This window comes from Rattus norvegicus, chromosome 13 (assembly GCF_021556685.1).
Source record: "Rattus norvegicus strain SHRSP/BbbUtx chromosome 13, alternate assembly SHRSP_T2T, whole genome shotgun sequence".
In the NCBI taxonomy this organism is placed as follows: Eukaryota; Metazoa; Chordata; class Mammalia; order Rodentia; family Muridae; genus Rattus; species Rattus norvegicus.
In genome coordinates, this window is record NC_141546.1 from 7625331 (window position 1) to 7632887 (window position 7557).

General features: G+C 42.6%; 1 pseudogene; it reads right to left on the reverse strand.

The window, feature by feature from the left end:
• Positions 1-620: 620 nt before the first annotated feature.
• On the reverse strand, positions 621-1682 carry LOC148001523 (igE-binding protein pseudogene; annotated as a pseudogene).
• Between the last annotated feature and the right edge of the window lie 5875 nt (positions 1683-7557).

Consider the following 7557-nt stretch of genomic DNA (forward strand, 5'->3'; position numbering starts at 1 on the left):
GGGGTATTCTTTAGATAAGGTTAGTCCCATGGTCTGCATAACATCTCTCCCCCAAACATTAACAGGTAGGGGAAGTACATAGGGAACAAATTGTCCCTGTCAGTCATCGACAGTCGTCCAAGTTAGAGTGGCAGATCTGATTTTAGGGCACGACTGGTAGCCTAAGCCTTGTAGCGAGTGAGAAGATCTTATGGTAGGCCATGATTGAGGCCACCATTTTGAGGAAATTATACTTTTATCAGCCCCAGTATCCAGAATGCCTTCAAATTTCTTTCCATTAATTTCTAAGCTCAATTTTGGGTGGTTGTTAAGATGAACCACCAAATATGCCAAATCATTACCAGTGGACCCCATGGGCCCCTTGGTATCCTGTATTGTGGTTTGGGAGCATGGAAGGAGTAATAACTGTGCTATTCTATCTCCTTCACTTATGGAAAAAACCCCATCGGGACTTGAACAAAGAATCTGAATATCAAAAGAGTGCTGAGCTTCAACAAGGCCTGGATGGACTATCAGTCCTTGTAGGATGAAAGATCCTCTCCCAAGGACAAGGCCTATGGTTCCTGGGGGCAAAGGCCCCACAGTCTGAGCAGGAATTGGCTGAATGCCCATCTGGGGCATTAGAAAGAAGTCGGAGGCGGCACACAGGTCCAATTTTGTGTCACCTCTTGGGGAGTCTCCTCTGTCAGGGTCATGGCTTTCTGAAAGCGGTTCCCATATCTTTGAGGGCCCTGGGACCGGGGGCCCAACGATCCGTTTTTTGACATCCCATTAGGCTGAACTTCCAAAAGAGGGAGTAATTTTCCCTTAATATCCCTCACTGAGCGGCACTGGTCAGGCCTATGGTAGCCCTTGCCACATCGGGCACAGATAGTTGCAGGCCTCCTGTCTACCTTGGTTTTCCTACAGTCTCTTTTTAAATGGCCCATTTTTCCACATTGAAAACATGATCTTGTATCTGTCCCTTTAAGGGGACGTTGCCGGGACTGGAGAATGGCGGCCGCCAAGCCTGCGTTAGTAGGAGGCCCGCCGAATTCTCTGCAGACTCTGAGCCAGTCCTGTAATCCTTTGTTTTTTCTGGGTGCTATAGCTGCCCGGCATTCCTGAGTGGCTTGTTCATAAACGAGCTGTTCTATGAGCGGTGCTCCTTGCTCCACATCACCAAATATTCGTCCTGCAGTCTCTGTCATTCTGGCTACGAAGTCTGAGAACGGTTCCTGAGGTCCCTGGATGATATGAGTAAGTTGATTACCGGCCCCTCCTTTCTTGGTGAGTGCCTTCCAGGCCTTAATGGCCGAGCTGGAGACTTGAACATAAGCGCCCCAATGGTAATTAGCTTGGTCCGCTGCGAAGCGACCCTGTCCTGTCAAGAGTTCAAACGTCCATTCTTGCTGCTCAGGCGTTAACGCCGTGGCATTAGCTCTGGCCTGTGTTTGAGCCGCTTCATACCAAAGGGCCTTCCATTCCATATATTGGCCCATGTTCACAAGGGTCGCTTTTGCAATCATCTGCCAATCGGCGGGTGTCAAATAATTTAGAGCCAGCCTTTCAAGAATGGTTATGGTGAAATTGGCTGTAACTCCGTACTTTCTGACAGACTCCGCCAGCTCTTTTATCTGATTATATTCGACTGGGGCATGAACCCGCTCACCCTCCCGCGTTTCAAAGACCGGGAACGTCATCCGCAGCTTCCTTCTCACCCTATCAGGGACTAAAGAGAATGTGCAAGAGCGCGCCTCATATGGAGGGGGTGCGGTTGGCGAGTGCCGCGGCAGAAGCTTTTTATTACCTTTCTTTCGTTCCTCGGGGTGATATTTCTCTTCCTCATATCTAGCTGCTTCCTCATCTAACTCGGCCTCCTCCTCTGAATCTAAGACCATTCTCAGAGCTATCAGAACTGTCGAGGTTCAGCGCTTCTAGCTCGTTCACAGGGTATATGCTGGCTCCCCCTCCCGGTTGCTGTGTAGAGAGGGAAGTGCTGGAATCTGAAAGCTTTAACACTCCCTTATCCACGGACTTAATGGGAGGGCTCTTTTTCTTTCTCAGGACGTCCTTTTTCTTGCGCGCGCCTAATCTCTCACTACGTTCAGTTTCTGACATACTGTCTCGAAGTACCTCGAGTGTGGTCTGCCCTCCTACAATTGCTGCCTTGCACACTTCATCTGCTAAGCAATTTTTGACTAGTTTCCATATGGCTTTAGTTCCTAGATGCCGATCTTTATCCGCCAATTTTCTGTCTAGGTTCCTTCCAAGTTTGTCCCATGAGGCAATTGTAAACGAGCCTGAGCAGGCAAACCATGGAGCCACTGTGTCCACTTCTTTCTCAAAGTTTTTAAGTGTTCTTCCTCCAATTTTAATGTCCCTCTGCTTTAGCACCGTTTCCAGAGCCGTGATCACAGACTGTGAGGATCCCATGAGGGACCAAGAACGCCCAGCGGCTTATCTACGTCCGTCTGACAAGGCGTGAGTAGAAACAGACACGCTGCTCTCTTATATACGGGAGTCTTACGCGCACTTCCCGGGCGGTGCTATCGCGTCCCTGCTCCCCAACAGTAAAGGGGAGCTGCGCGAAGCTCACTTATTTATGAGAGACTGAGACGCGCCTCCAGCTGCTGTCCTTTTAGCAGCGGAAACGGTGAAAACAGTACATAATAATAAGAAAGAGTAGGGTGGCTCCGAGAACAAATACCATAGCCTCAACAAATCCTTCCCAAGGCGGCGACAACCCCAGACCAAAATCCAAGAAAGGCATGCCTCTCTGAACGTTTTTTTTTTTTTTTTTACCTGCAATTCTGAATCCTCCTTGTCACCAAGGGGTCTCCGGAGGTGCTGATGAGGTCTTTTTCCCGGGTTTCTGGCACCAAATATCCCACGCTTCGTCTCGGCAGCAAGAATGACGCAGGACACAAAGGATCCTTCTGCAGAAATAGCTTTAATGCATCTTGAGAGCTAGAGCACAAGCTTACAATACGGAGACCCCGAATGAGGGAAAGACCATTCCTTATATAGGAAACTATCCTCACCTAGGACGTGTCACTCTTTGGCTGGTCGTTGCCAGATGTGCCAGATGACGTACCACAGCATACGTGTCCCCCTGAGTGAGGAATTTACCAGGCGCTTGCGTATTGCCCTTTTATTAGCTGCATCCTGCCGGATATCGGCGCCATCTTACAATGGAGAATGTGAGGATGGCCCTCCACATTTCAGAATCCACATATAATGAGATCATGCAATAGGCTTTCAAGTATTTTCAAATAGTAGATAGTTGAATTTGTATATAGCAAGTGTAACAAAGGCCAAAGTCTTTTGAATTATGTGTCTCAACAATCAGCATTAGTAGCTACATAAAAGGACTTTTGAAAACCTACGCTGAGCCCCAGCTTTCAACGTTTGTGTTCCATTTTTAATTTTCTCCCAAAAATAATTCCTTCATTTAATTTCTTCCTGTAAATATATTAGTTCACACACACACACACACACACACACACACACACACAAACTCACACACACACATCTCATCTCATCCAACCAAAAGTGTTTAGAAGGAAAACAACCTGGTATACAAATTCCAAAGTGTTATAGTTGCAAGCTACTTCTACAACCCAGAGACAATCACCTCTTTACATGAATCTGCTATTTCCTACCCTTAGTGACTTAGTATCAAAAGCTATGACTGGCTGACAGAGAACAGCTCAGCAATTAAGAAAACTTACTGCTTTCCAGAGATCCAGAGTTTGGTTTCCAGCATCCACATCAGGTGGTTCTCAGTCTCCTGTCAGTCCAGCTCCAGGAGATTCAATGCCCCTTTCTGATCTTTACAGATAGGACATGTATGTCCATACCAGACAAACACATTTAAAATGTTTCATTTTAATGATTGAGATGCTCACACCTCTCAGTAATATTAAACAAAAGATGGCTCAAACTACACCATAAAAGTATTTTCCAAATGTATCCTATTTTTTCTAATTGTCAGGACTGAACAGAAAAGTTTAATGTATTTGGTTCTCCATTCTATCTGCTGAGAGTTATACTGTGATGATATCTTGAAAGAAAAGACAAAATGTATACAACTGTGATGGTATTACAACCCAGACAAGTACAAAATTAAGTCTGTACTATGTTTGCATTGTTCTGGATCAATGTGGCCACTGCATAGCCGAAAGCCTGCCAGTGCAACGTTTTCTACTCTGCAAATAACTTAGTAGTGCTTTAGTCTTCTTGATAGCTATAATACACAAGTTTGGCAGATGCCCAGTTCAATTAAACAAGTTTTTTTATGGCAATCTAATGACATATCTTGCATATTTTATTATTGTCCATGTAATCACTCATCTATCAATTCCAACTTATATGAGACTTGTAATAACTACACTGGCTTCAACTTTATCTACTATATCAAGTAGCAGATTGACTCTTGTTAAAAATAATCAGTTCTGTTTGCCAAACTATACCAAACTCCCCAAACTAGATTTCCTAGAAAACATTTTGACAACTGCCTGTATTCACTCTAAAATAGAAAGCAAGAGCGTATGAACTTCCAACTGGTCTCTGCCTCTGCTATCATATCTATAGGTTCCTACCACAAACCTCTCAATTATGGAGAAAATACCAAGAGGTGAGTGTTAGCTCTTTTAGAGTGTTGGCCATAGATAGATAATAAAAAGTTTCATAAGAACTGACACCAAAAGTTGTCCACAGACCTCTTTCTGTACTGTAGTATACTGTACATGCACACACACACACACACACACACACACACACGCACACACACACACACACACACACACACACACACACACACAACTCTACTTTTCATTATTACCTGTAGCAAGCCCAACAGAGTGCATTAAGACTAGAGTACATTATTTGAAGGATAAACTATTGTCTTAACTCCCCAAATGCATAGAAAGTAGAATGATTTTTTAACTCCCAGTCCGTTCATTTTATTCCCTTATTCTTAACCCTACTGTTTCATTCAGAGCCATGTAAAGACAGTAGAACCTCTGATGTCCAGTTTAAAACATTCCCTGACACCGGCATCTTTCCTTCTCCTCCTCTTCCTCCTCCTCCTCCCCCTCTTCCTCCTCCTCCACCCCCCCTCTCTCTCTCCCTCTCTCTTATTAGATATATTTCTTTACTTACTTTTCAAATGGTATTCCCTTTCCCGTTTTTCTGTACATAAGCCTCCAAGCCCTCCTCTTCCCCCACATGGATGTTCTCTGCATCCACCTTCCTTACCGCTCCTCCACCCAGACATTCCCCTGGACTGGCGAGTCCTACCTTGGCAGGACCAAGGGCTACCCCCTCCACTGGTGCCACTGGTGCCCCAAAAAGCCTATTCTCTGCTCCATACACCTTTGGAGCCTTCCTCTAATTCCCCCCAAAGGGGTCCTGTTCTCAGTTGAGTGGTTTGCTGCTAGCATTGATGTCTGTATTGGATATTCTCTGGATGTGTCTCTCAGGACAGATCTAAATCTGGTCCATATCCGCATGCACATTTAACTTCACCAATCTTATCAAGTTTTGGTGGCTGTATATGTATATATGGGTCACATGTGGGGCAGGCTCTCTATGGCCATTCTTTCAGTCACTGCTCTAAACTTTGCTTCTCTATCCTCTATTATGAATACTTTTCCCTTTTTAAGAAGGAGTGGGAGCATACACATTTTGGTCATCCTTCTTCGTGAGCTTCCAGTGGTCTGTGGATTGTATTTGGGTATTTCGAGTTTTTGAGCTAATATCCATTTATTAATGAGTGCATACTGAGTGTGTTTTTTTCTGTGATTTGGTTACCTCACTAAGGATGTTATTTTTCTAGTTCATTCCATTTGCCTATGGATTTCATGCTCCCCCTCTCTTAAGCTGCTTTTGCACTCATTGTACCACAGTGGCATCTCTGCCACTGGTAAAATGTATTCACATCAGGCAACCTTTGTACTTCTTCTCCTCTAAATGAATTACTCTTTCATCTGTTGTCTACACAGATTACTTTTCCTTTTATCCCATTTTTATTCTAGTAATGCTTTCTTGTTGAGGTTGCTCTGCTCATCAGACTTTTTCCATCAATATCTGGGAAGTCAACATAGAAAGATCTAGACACTTATATTAGCATTTAGTTGTTAATTCATCAACAAGTTCAGGAATTATTCTACATAATACCAACACTACCTTTTTAGGCCACAGAGAACATTATGACCTTCCTGTGATTCTTTTTTTCCAGATATAATCCTCTTTCTTTCATTCCCTTCCAGGAAGGTGCTTCCATTATGAACTAGAATTTATGAAAAGAACTGTATCTGCAAAGACTGACTTCAGAATTGCAGTAATGTAGAGAGGTAGGAAACTTGAAGGTCCAGAGGCTAATTACCCATTCTCCGGCTAGCTTTAAAACTCATATATCTGTGTATATGTCTAGGTTAAAATCAACATCTTGTTATTAGTAGATGGAAACCTTTTGAAACCTATTACCTTTAATAGACCATTAACCTCCACTAACCAAAATACTATGAACTTTTTCAGTTAGCATTTTGGGATTCTGGAAGATCACCTCACATCTTACCATCTTGTCATGTGTCCTCTCTGATGCATTTGTTAATGTATTTTAAAATTACCCTGATTTGACTTTCTCTGATATGTAAAACAATGGAACTTTATGAAACAGCTTTCAGATTAGAACATGTATTTGGTATTCCATGTTCCTGGGGAATAGTCACTTAAAATTGCTATAGATTATAATTCTCTTTATAATGAGAATAGTGGTGTGAGTTTTTTCAATATCAAGGATGAATTTGATTGGCAAGGTAGGAATCAAGTTTGATCCTTTAGACTTTTCAGATTTCCTGTTTTGTGGCTTTTCTCTCAAAGTATAATAAAAAAAAAGGTTCTTGACTCAGTTTTTAACAGTTTTTTTAGAAAGAGAAATATCCTATTAAAGGCATCCTTGATTCTCCTGTAATATTATCTATGATTTTGCTAGAAGTTTTTGTGTTGTACAAATCAAAGGAACATGGGCTTCTCTTTGTGAAGGGAGCAACAGGTCTTAGAGAGTCTGTCTGAACAATTTGATATGATCCCTCAGTGAGTACCGGGATTTGATGTCTTCATCTGCCCAATTCCAGATCCATATTTCTAAATACAATGCTCCTCCAATGAAAGAAAGGTTCAGAAGTGAAATGTGTAGGCAGTTGAAATGGGATTTATAAATCTTCATAAATTGAGTGATGCCATTTGTTAAGGTTAGACTGCCAACTTTCTAATGAGCCACATTTTTTTTTGTGAGACAAACTTTTGAAACATTAACTGAATTTTAGTACTTCAAGTACAGTCATTCTGTAGAGCAAAATGCTAAATGTAACAGGACAGAAAGGAGGGTAGATTAGGGAACATGAGGAAGGAAAGCAAGCCAATTCCCCACAGTGTGGTTGAAACCTTTAACTAGGTGAGATTTTCCACTCTTGCTTTCTTGTCAGTTCACAGGGGGACCTTGATGTTGTCTCATTCAGGTACCTAAGCAACTTTTTGAGGACAAGGTTTAAAAAAAATCATAGCCCTATT